General features: G+C 42.6%; 1 long non-coding RNA gene across 1 annotated transcript in view; it reads left to right on the top strand.

Moving 5' to 3' along the window:
- Window positions 1–5,850, top strand: part of LOC121290606 — a 244,552-nt gene extending 238,702 nt beyond the window's left edge. Inside the window, exon 3 of the long non-coding RNA XR_005945849.1 lies at window positions 5,788–5,850. This is a non-coding gene — a long non-coding RNA (uncharacterized LOC121290606). The remainder of the gene's footprint in view (window positions 1–5,787) is intronic.
- Window positions 5,851–16,235: the final 10,385 nt, after the last annotated feature.

Genomic DNA, 16,235 nt, shown 5'->3' with positions numbered 1-16,235 from the left:
TCTCTCTCCCTCTCTCTCAGTCTCTCCCTCTCTTGTTCAGTCTCTCTCTCCCTTTCTCTCTGTCTCTTTCTCTCTCTCTCTATCTGTCTCTCTCTCTGTCTCTCTCTCTCTGTTTCTCTCTCTGTCTGTCTCTCACTCTCTCTGTCTCCATCTCTCTTTCCCTCTGTCTCTCTCTGTCTCAGTCTCTCTCTCAGTCTCTCTCTCCCTCTCTCAGTCTCACTCTCTCTCTGTCTCTCTATCTCTGTCTCTCTCTCTCTCCCTCTCTCTGTCTCTCTACCTCTCTATCTTTCTCTTCCTCTCTCTCCCACAGTCTCTCTCTCTCTCTCTCAGTCCCTCTCTCTTTCAATCTCTCTCTCCCTCTCTCTCTGTCTCTTTCTCTCTCTCTCTGTCTATCTGTCTCTCTCTCTGTCTCTCTCTCTCTCTGTTTCTCTCTGTCTCTCTCTCTCTGTCTCTCACTTTCTCTGTCTCCATCTCTCTTTCCCCCTCTCTCTCTGTCTCTCTCTGTCTCAGTCTCTCTCTCCCTCTCTCAGTCTTACTCTCTCTCTGTCTCTCTCTCTCTCTGTCTCTCTCTCTCAGTCTCTCTCTCTGCCTCTCTCTCTCTCTATCCATCTCTTTCTCTATCTCTCTTTCTATCCATCTCTCTTTGCATCTCTATCCCTCTCTCTATCCACTCATCTCTCTCTCTATGCATTCTTTGATCTCTCTCACTATCCGCCTCTCACTATACACCTGCTTTTCTCTAGCTATCCATCTCCCTTTCCATCTATCCATCTCTCTCTCTCTATCTACCCATCCATGTCGCTCTCTATCTATCCTTCCATTTCTCTCAATGTATCCATCCCTCTCTATCTATCTCATTCTCTTTCTATCCATCTCTCTTTCTATCTCTCTATGTATACAACTCTCTTCCTATCCATCTCTCTCTCTCTCTATCCACTCATCTATCTCTCTCTCTCTCTGTGCATTCTTTCATCTCTCTCGCTATCCATCTCTCTCTATCTATTCACCTCTATCTACCCATCTCTCACTCACTATCTACCCATCTCACTCTATCTCTCCATCTCTCTCTCTCCCTTTCTATCAATCTCTCTGTCTTTCTCATTCTATCCACCTCTCTCTCTCTATCCATCTCTCTCCCTCTCTCTATCCATCTCTCTCTCTCTATCCATCCATGCCTATATCTCCATTTCTTGCTCTATCCATCTCTCTCACTTTCTCTCTCTCTCTCTCTCTCTCTGTCTATCCATCTCTCTCACTTCCTATCCACTCATCCATCTCTCTCTCTATATCCACTCATCCATCTTTCTCTCTATGCATTCTTTGATCTCTCTCACTATCCGCCTCTCTCCATCTATCCATCTCTATATCTCCGTCTCCCTCTCTATCTATCTCTCTCTCTATCCATCCACATGTATATCTCCATTTCTCACTCTGTCCATCTCTTTTGCTTTCTTTCTCTCTCTCTATCTATCTCTCTCCATCCATCCCTCTCTCCATCCATCTAACTCTCCCTCTCTATCTGTCTACCCATCTCTCTCTCTCTCTGTCTACCCATCTCTCTCTCTATCTATCCATCTCTCTCCATCTATCTATCCATCTCTGTATCTCAAGCCCCCTCCCTATCTATCTCTCTCTCTATCTATCTATCCATCTCCATATCTCCATCTCTCTCTCTCTGCATCTCTCTCTCTATATCCATCTCTCTCTCTATATCCACCTTCATCTCTATATCCGCCTCCCTCTCCCTATCTATCCATCTCCATATCTCCATCTCTCTCTCTCTGCATCTCTTTCTCTATATCCATTTCTCTCTCTCTATATCCACCTACATCTCTGTATCCGCCTCCCTCTCCCTATCTATCCATCTCTATATCGCCATCTCTCTCTATATCCATCTCTCTCTCTATATCCACCTCCATCTCTATATCCGCCTCCCTCTCACTATCTATCCATCTCTATACTTCCATCTCTCTCTTTAGCCCTTTCTCTCTCTGTCCATCTATCCATCTCCCTCTATCTATCCATCTATCTCTATCTATCCATCCATCTCTCTCTATCTATTCATCTACCCATCTCTCTATCTATCCATCTCTCTATCTATCCATCTATTCATCTCTCTCTTTCATCTATCTCTTTCTATCAACCTTTCTCTCTCTACCTATCCATCTTCTCTCTGTCTCTGTCTCTCTCTCTCTACCTAACCACCTCTCTTTGTCTCTGTCTCTCTCTCTACCTATCCACCTCTCTTTGTCTCCAACTATCCATATCTATGTCTCTCTATCTATCCATCTCTATCTATCTATCTGTCCATCGCTCTCTCTCTTTCTATCCATCTCTCTCTATCCACTCATCCATCTCTCTCTATGCATTCATCCATCTTTCTCTCTATCCACCTCCCTCTATCTATCCATCTCGCTCTCTCTATCTATCCATCTTGTTCTATTTATCCAGTTCTCTCTCTCTCGCTATCCATCTCTCTCTCTATCTATCCATCTCTCTCTCTCTATCTACCCATCTCTCTCTCTATCTATCCATTTTCATCTCTCTATCTATTCATCTCTCTCTATCCACTTATCCATCTGTCTCTCTCTATGCATTCATTCATCTCTCTCTCTCTATCCACCTCTCCCTATCTATCCATCTCTCTCTCTCTTAACCCATCTCTCTCTCTATCCATCCATCTCTCTTTCTCCCGATCTATCCATCTCTCTCTCTCTATCATTTCTCTCTCCCTATCCATCCATCTCTCTCTCTCTATCTATCCATTTCTCTCTTGCTATCTCTCTATCCATCTCTCTCTATCAATCCTTCTCTCTATATATATCTAGCCATCTCTCTCTCTCTATTTATCCATCTCTCTCTCTATCCATACCTCTCTACCTCCCTCTTTCTATCCATCTCTTTCTATCTCTCTCTACACCCTCTCCCTTTGTATTCGTCTCTCTCCCTCTCCTCTTCCTATCCATCTCTCTCTCTATAACCACTCATCCATCTCTCTCTCTCCATGCGTTCTTTCATCTCTCTCTATCCACCTCTCTCTCCCTCTCTCTATTTATCCATCACTCTCTCTCTAATTATCTATTCATCTCTCTCGCTATCTAACCATCTCTATCTTTTCATCTCTATATCTTTATCTCTCCCTCTATCCATCTCTTTCTCTCTCTCTCTATCCATCCATCTCTCTATCCATCTATTCATCTCTCTCTATCTACCCATCTATCTCTCTCTCTTTCTATCCATCTCTTTCTCTATCTATCCATCTCTCTCTATCTTATCATCTCTCACTTTCTTCCCATCTCTCTATGTATTGATCTCCCTCTATCTAACCATCTTCCTTTATCTATCCATCTCACTCTCTATCTATCCAACTCTCTCTATCCACCTTTTTCTCTCTCTTTCTCTCCATCTCACTCTCTCTATCCACCTCTCTCTCGCTATCCACCTCTCTCTCTACCTCTCTCTGTCTATCTATCTATCTATCTCCCCCTCTCTTACTTGCTGTACCTGTGTATTAACCTTTTGTGATTCATGCATTAGGACACCTAGATCCCTTTGTAACTCTCGGCGACCTCACACTACTTAGATAATATTCTTCTTTTTATTCTTCCTGCCAAATGGACAATTTCACATTTTGCAACATTACAGGCCATTTGCCAGATCTTTGTCCAGTCATTGAACCTATCCATACCCCTTTGTATATTTATATTCATATTGTATATTTTAAGGTATATTTTACAATTTATATAAATTGTAAAAGTTGAGGATCCAGCACTGATCCCTGTGGCACACCACTCCTGACATCTTACTAACTAGAAAATGACCCATTTATGCCTATTCCCTGTTTCCTGTTAGCTAGCTAAACTTCTATCCATGCCAATATGTTACCCCCTACACCATGAACTTCTATTTTCTGCAATAAACTTCAAAGTGGCACATTTTCAAATGCCTTCTGGAAATCTAAGTACAGCACATTCCCTTCATTCACAGCACATGCTACTTCCTCAAAGAACTCTAATAAATTGGTTAGATATTATTTCCTCTGACAAAACAATGTTGACTCTTCCTAATTACCTTGAATTTATCCAAGTGCCCTGCTATTATGTCTTTATTAGTATTTCCTAGCATTTTTCCTATGACAGATGTTCAGCTAATTGGCCTGCAATTTCCTGTGATCTGTCTCCATCCTTTTTTGAATAAAGAAGTTACACTCACTATTTTACAATCTAATGGAACCTTCTGCAAATCTAAGGACTTTTAGAAAATTAAAAGCAGTGCATCAACTATCTCACAAGCCACTTCTTTTCAGACCCTAGGATGTAGTACATCAGGACCAGAGGACTTGTGAGTCTTGAGCTCTAACAATTTGCTCAGTACCACTTCCCTGGTGATTGTAATTTTCTTGAGTTCCTCCCTCCCTTCCATTTCCTGATTTACAGATATTTCTGGGATGTCACTTGTGTCATCTATAGTGAAGACGGAAGCAAGCTACCTGTGAAAAGTTTTGATTTTCTGGTAAAAAGTGTTTATCTCAGTGAGTTAAGCATCTTTTTGATATACTGTTGTTTGTTCTACATTCTTTGATTTGTATGTGAAAAATTTTAATTTTCCAGCAAAACTTACTTATCTTGTTGAGTTAAGTATTTTTTTCTGATGTAACACTGTTTGTTAAGAATGGAAATTTTAAATCAATTTTGAAAGGTCTTAATTTTCTGTCAAAATGCTCTTATCTCAGTGATTTCAGCCCTTTTTTTGTGATGTGCTTTTTTTAATGAAGGTCCATCAACTTTTGAGTCATTTGTGAAATGTCTTGATTTTCTGGCAAACAGTGCTTATCTCAGAGAGGTTAACATTGTTTGTGATGCACCATTGTTTTTTTAATGAGGCTCCATGTGATGTGAGAAGTTTTCAATTTCTAGCAATAATATACTTATCTCAGTGAGTTATGCATTTTTTGTGCTGTGTTATTATTTTCATGAAAATACATCAATTTTTCTGTCAGTTGTGAAAAGTTTTGATTTTATGGCAAGAAGTGTTTACCTCTGGAAGTTTAGTGTGTTTTTTTGTGATGTTTCTGATGAAGGTTTATTATTTTTTCAGCCTTTTTGGAAAAAAATGCGCTCATCTCAGTTAGTTAACTTATTTTGATGTGCTGTTTTTACGAAGGTCCAAACTTCTTGATTAATATGTGTAAAGTTTTGGTTTTCTGGCAAAAAGTGTTTACTTTGGTGTTTTTGTGAACTGCTTGGTATTTGCAAACATGCTTATCTCAGTAAGTTGAGCAATTTTTTGTGATGCGCTACTGATTTTATCAAGGTCCCTTGGTTTGAGTCAGTTGTGTAAAGTTTTGATTTTCTAGCTAAAAGTCTGTAATGCACTGAGCTAAGCATTTCTTGTGATCCATTTATATGATGGTCCAACAAATGCTTGAGTCATTTATGTAAGGTTTTGATATTCTGGCAAAAAGGTTAAGCATTTTTATGTGATGTTGTACTGTTTGTTATGAAAATCCAACAATTCTTCAGTCTTTTGTGAAAAATTTTGATTTTTCTGCAAAAAGTGCCTCTCTCAGTGACTGAAGCATTTTTTGTAATGTGCTGCTATCTTTATGAAGATCCCATGATATTTTAGTCAATTTGAAAAGTTTTCATTTTCTGGCAAAAATGCCTTGGACCGAAGGGTACGCTGTGGTGCTGAGAATGGGTTCCACATTCGGAAGTCGGGCCTTTCAACTTCCTGGCCCAGCTTCTACACTCAATAAACCCTCAATTGGGGCTTATTAATTTCCAGGTTTGAGGCCTTCATCCTGCCAGAGTTGGAAGGTGGAATGTCCGGCCTATAAGGTCACTGGCCTTGGCCCAGAATGAGGTCACAGCCAGTACTTTAAAGGGCCCCCAGCATGGGACTGTGCCTGTGGACCCAACAAATGGAGAATCACTTCAAACATCCCCGGGTAATTTGTCATCGTGCAATTTGCAGGCTACGTAGGTAAGTGTATTTCATCTTGAGTTCTGCTGTCTCCAAACTTTTGAACTGATCAGAGGTGCCATTCTTTTTTAACCTGAACAAGTCCACCACTTATTTGCATGGAGGAGTTGTCCAGCTGTTCGCATGTTTCCCTCCAGAGATGTCTGTGCCGTTGGAGCGAGGGGAGAGGCGGGAAGGAGGGAGAAGGGCTAAAGTAGCCCATTGATTCAATGAGGACTCCCTCAGAGCTCTCCAATGTGGAGTCTCTGACCGACGTGAGCAGCTGATGCCTACCCCTTGCAAGACGAGGAAGCCGAGACAGACACATGCAACCTGGGAGGTGGTGGCCTAGTCAGAAGGACTTGGGCCGGGATTTGCTGTGGCGGGCGTGTTCGGCAGTGTGGGCGGACAATATTGTGAGAAAGCCAAAAATCAGTTTCACAATGTCGTGAAACTAGTTTGTGACCGTCCACACAGCCCGTCGTTTCCCACCATTGCATGTCGGGAACCTCATTGTAATACATCAGCATATCATTATAAGGTGAGCCTGCCGAACTCATCTCCCCCCACTACCCCCCCCCCCAACTGAATCGTCCACTCACATCGGCAGGAAAACATGCTGACATGATTCACAACAGCATATATAAGGCATGCTAAAACAGAATTACCTGCAAAAACTCAGCAGGTCTGGCAGCATCGGCGGAGAAGAAAAAAGTTGATGTTTCGAGTCCTCATGACCCTTCAACAGAACTGATTCAGGCTGCACTTGCTTGGGACTTCAAGATTTGGTTGCCTTCCTTGCTTTGGTCAGCACTCACAGTCATCAGCACCAGGCTTCACAGACAGCACCACATCACTTTTAGTGGGGCTCACGGGCAGGTCTCTTCCTACCTGATCATCCATATGTAGGTGGCTTTTCAACATCTGCAGGAAGGGGGAGAAGTGGCCTGAAGCAAAGCAAGAGGGTGCAGGATGAGGGCTGTACTGGAAAGGGGGGTATCTCAGGCTGTGTGTAAGGGCACATGTTGATCTGTGTAAGTGGCTGTCATGAAGCTATGTATATAATATTATTGGAAAATATTTTTCTTTTAAAATAAAGGTTTAGTCTCTGGGTATCTTAATTGGATTAAAGCCAGCTAGTCTGGGTGTTTTGATGTATACTAGTTTTGATATAAAAGAGAGAGTGTTCATTTGCATTTTTTGAATACAGCATTCAAGAAGTGGGGTGAAAACTACCACCTATCTAGTAGATACCAAGCAATATGTTTATATTACTAATAAAATTGGTACTATGAAAGGGGTTTTACTGTTAAAAGTGGTGGAGTTCAAAGAGGCTGGTGGTACAATGAGAATTTACATTCAATGGGTGCTGCTAGGTATAACTTCAGCAGTTTTGTGTGGGCAGGGCAGAGGCAACGTGAGATCTGAAAGCCTCCAACTGTCTCCACAGGAACCAAAGTGAAAACAACCTCATTTTGAATTGAAAATACTTTGCCTGGTGTCTGGCTAAGTCTATGGGTTGCTGTTGCCTTAATGGAGATTAGTTTGGGAATTTACTAAAAGTCATGATAGTAGTAATTTGTAGCCATGTATCTGTGTTTAATGTGTCATAACTTAATCAAATGTTTCAACTAGTTTAATATAACACCTCTCGAGAACTGGTGGTCTGATTCCTGAATTTAGAATTGCATCTCAAACATAAAATGATAGATTATGACAGTTGTTTAGAGTTTTCCTCTGGGATTTTTAAATAACTCCCCTTACCGACTGCATCGGTCATAACAGTGGCCTCAAGATGGTGAAGGCTGAGGAGACAGTCTCCAGAGGAGATGGGGCCAGATGGACATGTGAGGGTGTGTGTGTGAGAATGTGTGGTGATGTCCCTTGAATTGGCAGTGAGTGAGATGTCAGTGAATGTGTGATGGGCTTGAGTGTGTGAGTTTAGAGTGATGAGATGGTTGCCATACCCTGGCTGCACAGATGAGATCATTCATCCTCAATCTGCATTGGATGGCTAACCTCTTCTGTGCAGCTTTGGCACTGATCACCACTGTCACTGCCTACCAAGCCTGCTTGGTCACACCACTGCCCATCCTGCAGCCAGAGCGGGGGTAGAGAGCATCACAATGGACCTCCACAAAGTACAAAAGATGCTCAAGGGCTGCAGTCTTCTTTGCTGCAGTTCTGGGCTGGAAAGCATTGAGTGTGGCTGCACTTTAAACACGGTGTCCGATGTGATGAAGTGGCGAGGGGACAGCGTGGCAGGTGAATTGGAGCCTGCCCACCATTGAAATGGCAGATATCCTGGGAATGCATAATTAATGCAGTGGGTTTGGGATGATCATGTGAAAATCCACCATTGCGGCTGGCGGACAAAATGTCATTTTTCCCATCTGCTACCGCACTTAGCGCAAATCTGGGATGATTCCACCCATCATCCCAATGCCAGAAAAGGCTCAATGACCTAATAAGGGCAGTCAAGTTGAGGAAGGCCTCAGTATGTGTAATCTTGTGCCAATAAGCACTTGTGAAAGGAAGAATGTTAGTTTGGTTGGAGCTCAAAGGCAGCATGATTCAACAAAGACACCACTGTCCTCAACAATGTCATTTGTGCATTAAAAATTTTGGTCCAGTTGTCGATGGTTGGCAGAACAAGCATGTGACAAATGAGTACAGCATCCAGCTAGGATGCCCCTAGCCAATAATGGGTACACAGTGTGCAATAAAATCATCTGAATTTCTTACACATCTTTTCAGGAGAAGCAATACCACAATACTCATATCTCTCAGACTTTATAGCCCTGGGAGGTGGTTAGGTACAAAATATACTCTCAGCAGAGTACACAGCAGCCCAGTAAAGGTCTCTAACCAATAATTTTAAAATGGATAGTCTGCTCATTCAAATAAGCAGCCCCATCAGTAACAGATTTATTGCTAAACTGAGACTCAGGGCTGCCCTTTAAAAAAAATAGGAACCAGACATGGTGTGAATCTGATAGTATTCACATGGTATTATGGCAGTCAAATTGTTTGTCAACCACCTTAGATACACTAGTAACTGATAATTACATAACACGGGCAGAGTTCTGATTTTTAAGCGTGCCGCCTGTAGTGTTATACAAAACTGGCATGATGTACGGAATGTCACTTGAAGTCATCGTGTCAGATAATATGTGCCAGATGCATAGAATTTGGGACCAGAAAATTCAGCCCCTTGTCTTGGAGTTAAGTTTGTTTTTCTCAAGCGCTCATGTTTACATGAAGGTCCATAAACTCCTGTGTCATTTGTGCAATGCTTTGATTTTGCTGGCATAAAGTGCTTATCCCAATGAATTAAGCATTTATTTTGATGAACTACTGTTTTAATTTTTTTTGATTAATGCAAGAAAAGTCCTAATTTTTCAGCAAAACAGCTTATTTCGGTGAATTAAGCTTTTCTTTGTGATATACTGCTGTTTGATGCAGGTCCTACAATTTTTGAGAAATTTGTGAAATGTTTTGATTTTCTGGCATATTGAGCTCATGTTAGTGATTTAAGCACTTTTTATGATATAGTGCTGTTTTTAAGAAGGTGTGCCAGTTTTTAATTCTTTTATTAAAGGTTTTGATTTTCTGGCCAAAAATGCTTATATCAGTGAGTTAAGTTTTCTTGTGATATCACACTGTTTTGATAAAGATCCAATCATGTCTGAGTCATTCATGAAATGTTTTGATTCTCTGACAAAATGTGTTTATGTCAGTGAGTTAAGCATTTTTCCATCAAAACAATTTTTGAGTCATTTGTTAAAAGTTTCAGTTTGCCGGCAATAAGTGCTCATCTCAATAACATTGGCCAAGTTTTCAGATCAGTGCAAGGCATCCCTAATCCTCACCCCAACCCCCTGCTCACCTACCCCTTCCCTCACTCCAATCCCCTTTCCTTCCCCATCCTATCATTCAGTATCCACTAGAAACAAGACTCAAGCCCTATAATAACATTTGAATGTCTTTGACTAGTTTACAAATATGCCCATATTAACAAATGTTACTTGAATAGCCACTTAATTGTTTATTCTCTTCAAAAGCTCATAAATTGTCAAAATGAACAAATTCAAAATTCCCTGGACAGCTGTGGAAACAATGCCTGCTGAGCAGAATCTATTGGTATGGGTGCTCTAGTGCTTGAGTCACAAAGAGTTAGTATGCAGGTACAGTATGTAACCAAGAAGGCTGATGAAATAAATTCCTTTCTCATGAGAGGAATTCTGCACCTCGGAATTCTGCAGCCATTCTCCATTTAAGTAATACTCTTTTTTTATTCTTCCTGCCAAAGTGAACAACTTCACATTGTCCCACATTGTACTCCAATCACTCATTGCCCAATCACTCAACCTATCTATATATCTGCAAACAAATGTCTTCTTCACAATATACTTCCCTATTTATCTTTGTGTCATCTGCAAATTTAGCTACCGCGTCTTCGCTCCCCTCATCTAAACCATTGCTGTAAATTGTAAAAAGTTGAGACCCCAGCACAGAGTCCTGTAGGACTCTACTCATCACAACCTGCCAATCAACAAAGACCCATTTATGCATACTCTGTTCTCTACCTGCCAGCCAGCCAGCCAATCTTCCATCACCATGAGCTTTTACTTTCCCACAATAACCTTTGATGTCACACCTTATCAAAAGCTTTCTGGAAATTCAAGTACTGTATGCCTACAGGCTCCCCTTTATCCGCAGCTCATGTTACACCTTCAAAGAACTCTAATTATTGACTCTAACACCATCCCCATGACAGACTTCAACTGGCTTATAGGTTCCTGTTTTCTGCCTCCCTCCCTTCTTGAATAAGAGGGGTTGTATTTGTTACTTCCCAACCTAATAGAACCTTTCCAGAATCTAGGGAATTTTGGAAAATTAACACCAATGCTTCGAATACCTCACTAGCCAACTCTTTTACGACCCTAGGATGAAGTCAATCAGGACCCGGAGACTTGTCAGCCCACAGCTCCATCAGTTTGGTTAGTACTGCTTCCCTAGTGATTGTAATTTCACCAAGTTCCCCTCTCCCTTCCACCTCCTGAATTATAGCTATTACTGGAATGTATTTTGTCTCCTCTACAGTGAAGACAGAAACAAAATATCTTTTCATCTCATCTACTATTTCCTTATTGTCTATTAACTCCTCTCTGGAGGACCAACACTCACTTTACTTACTCTCTTCCTTTTTAAATACCGGTACATTTCTAGCTAGCTTCCTCTCATACTCTAATTTCTTTCTCCTGATTAACATTTCAGTCATTCTCTACCATTCTTTATATTCTGACCAATCATCTGACCTGCCACTAATCCTTGTACAATTATATGCTTTTTCCTTAAGTTTGATGCTTTCCTTAACATCTTTAGTTAACCATGGATGGTGGGTTCTCCCCTTAGGAATTTTATTTATAGTAGGTATATATTCCGGGTATTCTGAAATATTCACTTAAATGTCTGCCACTGCTTCTCCATTGACTATCTCCTAGTCTAGTATCCAAATTCACTTTAGCTAGCTCAACTTCATGCCCACATAGTTACCCTTATTTAAGTTTAAAATACTAGTCTTAGACCCGCTCTTCTCCCTTTCATACTGGATGTAAAATTCAATTATATTGTGACTAATTCTACCTAAGGGTGCCTTTACCCTGAGGTCATTAATTAATCCTGTCACATTACACGATACCAAATCTAATATAACTGCTCTCTGGTTGTTGCAGAACGTGCTGTTAAGAAATTCTCTCAAAACATTCTATGAACTCCTCATCCAGGCTACTACTGCCAGTCTGGTTTTTTCCAGTTTGTGTGTAGATTAAAGTCACCCATGATTATTGCCATCCCTTTATCACATGCACTCAATATTTCTTCTTGTATACTTTGTCCTACATTGTGGTTACTGTTAGGGGGCCTGAAGACCACCCCTACTAGTGACCTCTTTCCCCTACTATTCCTCATCGCCACCCAAACCGATTCTGCATCCTGATCCCCTGAACCAAGGTCATCTCAAACTATTGCACCAATGCCATTATTGATTAACAGTGCTGCCAACTCCCTTTACCTAGCATCCTATTCTTCTTGAAGTCATATACCCTGAATATTCAGGACCCCATTCCTTGTCATCCTGCAGCCACATCTCCGTAACGGATATCTGATCATATTTATTTAATTCGCTGTTTATTTTGTTCAGAATGCATTGTGCATTCAGATACTGTTCCTTTAGTTTTGGCTTTATGTTATCTTTGTAACATCTGGTCTTGATTCTTGGTTTTTCTTCTCTGTCCCTTCCTGCCAGTCTCCAACCCTCGTTTCCAATGTTACTATTCTCCTCCTTTACCTTGTCTTTACTCTTTAGTCACAGAATCTCTCAGTGCAGAAGAAGACCTTCGGCCCATCGAGTCTGCACCAACACGTGAGAAACACCTGGCCTACCTGCCTAATCCCATTTACTAGCACTTGGCCCATAGCCTTGAATGTTATGACATGCCAAGTGTTCATCGAGGTACTTGTTAAAGGATGTGAGGCAGCCCGTCTCCACCACCCTCCCAGACAGTGCATTCCAGACCATCACCACCCTCTGGGTAAAAAATTTTTTCCTCACATCCCCCCCTAAACCTCCTGCCCCTCACCTTGAACTTATGCCCCCTCGTGACTGAACCTTCAACTAAGGGGAACAGCTGCTCCCTATCCACCCTGTCCATGCCCCTCATGATCTTGTACACCTCAATCAGGTCGCCCCTCAGTCTTCTCTGCTCCAATGAAAACAACCCAAGTCTATCCAACCTCTCTTCATAACTTAAATGTTTCATCCCAGGACACATCCTGGTGAATCTCCTCTGCACCTCCTCCAGTGCAATCACATCCTTCCTATAATGTGGCGACCAGAACTGCACACAATATTCCAGCTGTGGCCTCACCAAAGGTCTGTACAACTCCAACATGACCCCCCTATTTTTGTAATCTATGCCTTGATTGATAAAGGCAAGTGCCCTATATGCCTTTTTCACCACCCCACTAACATGCCCCTCCGCCTTCAGAGATCTATGGACACACACACCAAGGTCCCTTTGTTCCTCAGAACTTCCTAGTGCCATGCTGTTCATTGAATACTTCCTTGACAAATTACTCCTTCCAAAGTGTATCACCTCACACTTTTCAGGGTTAAATTCCATCTGCCACTTATCTGCCCATTTGACCATCCTATTTCCATCTTCCTGTAGCCCAAGACACTCAATCTCACTGTTAACCACCCGGCCAATCTTTGTGTCATCCGCAAACTTACTAATCCTACCCCCAACATAGTCATTTATGTTGTTTATATAAATGACAAATAATAGGGGACCGAGCATAGATCCCTGGACATTGGCTTCCAGTCACTAAAGCATCCTTCTGTCATCAGCCTCTGTCTTCTACAACTAAGCCAAGATTGAATCCACCTTATCAAATTACCCTGTATCCCAAGTGCATTTGACTTCTTTATAAGTCTCCCATGAGGGACCTTGACAAAAGCTTTGCTGAAATCCATATAAGCTACATCAACTGCACTGCCCTCATCTACACACCTGGTCACCTCCTCAAAGAATTCAATCAAATTTGTTAGGCATGACCTCCCTCTGACAAAGCCATGCTGACTATCCCTGATCAAACCTTGCCTCTCCAAGTGGAGATAGATTCTCTCCTTCAGAAATTTCTCCAATAATTTCCCTACCACTGACATGAGACTCACTGGTCTGTAGTTCCCTGGTTTATCTCTACAATCCTTCTTAAATAGTGGAACCACATTAGCTGTTCTCCAGTCCTCTGGCACCTCCCCCGTGGCCAGAGAGGAATTAAAAATTGGGTCAGAGCCCCTGTGATCTCCTCCCTTGCCTCTTTCAGCAGTCTGGGAAACAAATCATCCGGACCTGGAGATTTGTCCACTTTTAAGCCTGCCAACACCTCCAATACCTTGTCACTCCCTATATCAATTTGCTCAAGAACTTCGCAGTCTCTCTCCCCAAGTTCGATACCTTCAACCTCATTCTCTTGGGTGAAGATGGATGTGAAGCATTCGTTCAGCAGTTTAGCGATGTCCTCTGGCTCCACCCATAGATTGCCCCTTTGGTCCCTAATGGGCCTTACTCTTTCCCTGCTTATCCTCTTCCCACTGATATACTTATAGAATGTCTTGGGATTTTCCCTACTTTTACCAGACAGAGCTTTCTCATATCCCCTCTTTGCTCTCCTAATTGCTTTCTTAAGCCCCACCCTGCACTGTCTGTACTCCACTAATGCCTCTGCTGATTTGCTTCCCTTGTACCTGCTAAAAGCCTCTCTTTTCCTTCTCAACGTATCCTGAATATCTCTGGTCATCCATGGTTCTCTGGACTTGTTACTCCTTCCTATCACCCTAGAGGGAACATGTTGAGCCTGTACCCTCCCATTTCCTTTTTGAATGCCCCCCCCCCACTGCTCTTCTGTAGATTTCCCCACAAATAGCTGTTCCCAGTCTACCTTGGCCAGATCCTGCTTTATTTTACTAAAATCCATTCTCCCCCAATCCAAAACATTTTTTTGCAACTTGTCTATTTCTTTGTCCATAACAAGTTTAAATTGTACCATGTTGTGGTCGCTATCACTAAAATGCTCCCCCACCACCACCTCAGCCACCTGTCCGGCTTCATTCCCCAGAATTAGGTCCAGCACTGTGCCGTCCCTTGTTGGACCCTCTACGTATTGACCTAAAGAGTTCTCCTCCATACATTTCAAGAAATCCCCTCCATCCAAGTCCTTAAAACTATGTCTATCCCAATTAATGTTGGGAAAGTTGAAATCACCTAATATAATTACTCTTTAGTTATTGTTTTTACACACCTCTGCAAATTGTGCACATATTTGCTCCTCAGTTTCCCACTGACTATCCGGGAGTCTGTAATAAACACCTAACAATGTGGCTGCCCCTTTTTTATTCCTAAGCTCTACCCACAAAGCTTCATTTGATGCCCCCTCCAAGATATCATCTCTCCTTACTGCAGTAACTGACCCCTTAACTAATAATGCAATGCCTCCTCCTCTTTTACCCCCTCCCCTGTCTTGTCTGAAGATTCTGTGTCCCGGAATGTTGAGCTGCCAATCCTGCCCTTCCCTCAACCATGTCTCAGTGATTGCTACTATATCACAATTCCACGTGTCAATCCTCACCCTTAACTCGTCCGTTTTACCTGTAATACTCCTGGCATTAAAGTAGAGGCCATCCAGCCTTGTCTTACTCCCCTGAAACTTAATGCAGCTGTACTCCCTCCGACTTGATTGTTTCACTGTATTATGATATGTCCCTATTCTGCTAAGATTCTGTGTCCCCACCCCCTGCCGAATTAGTTTAAACTCCTCCCAACAGCACTAGCAAACCCGTCTGCAAGGATGTTAGACCCACTCTGGTTCAGATGTAGACCGTCCCGCTTGTACAGGTCCCACCTTCCCCAGAAACGGTCCCAGTGATCCAAGATTCTAAAACCCTCCCTCCTGCACCAACTCTTAAGCCATATATTCATCTGCGTTATTTCTGTGCTCGCTTGCACGTGGCGCTGGGAGTAGTCCAGAGATTACAACCCGAGAGTTCTTGCTTTTTAGTCTACTACGTAACTCCCTGAATTCTGATGCAAGACATCATCCATCTTTCTACCTATGTCATTGGTACCAACATGTACCATGACCTCTGCCTTATTACCTTCCCCCTTCAGGATGTCCTGCAGCTGTTCAGTGACATCACAGACCCTGGCACCAGGGAGGCAACACACCCAGCCTGGAGTCCTGGATGGACACAGTAGCGCTTATCTGTTCCCCTGACTATAGAATCCCCTATTGCTCTTCCTCCCCTCCTGTACAGACAGGCTGGCTGTGGTGCCAGAAGCTAGGCTCTGTCTGCACTCCTTGGAGGAACCAGCGCCCTCACCAACCTCCAAAATGGAATACCAATTTGCGAGCAAGACCCCAGGGGACCACTGAACTACCTGCCTGTTTCTCTTGGACTGCCTGGTGGTCACTCATTCCCTTCCTTCCTCAAGTCCCTTCTTCTGCGGTGTGACCACCTCTCTGAACATGCTATCCACGATGCTCTCAGACTCACGGATGCTCCACAGTGTCCCCAGTCACCATTCCAGCTCTGAAACCCGAGCTTCCAGGAGCTGCAGCTGGACACACTTCCTGCACACATGCTGGTCCTGGGCACTGGAAATGTTTCCAGCTTCCCACATGGAGGACAAGGAGCGCACCACGGC

This window comes from Carcharodon carcharias, chromosome 2 (assembly GCF_017639515.1).
Source record: "Carcharodon carcharias isolate sCarCar2 chromosome 2, sCarCar2.pri, whole genome shotgun sequence".
Lineage (NCBI taxonomy): Eukaryota > Metazoa > Chordata > Chondrichthyes > Lamniformes > Lamnidae > Carcharodon > Carcharodon carcharias.
Note: the sequence above shows the minus strand (reverse complement) of the source record. Positions and strands in the feature narration are given on the sequence as shown.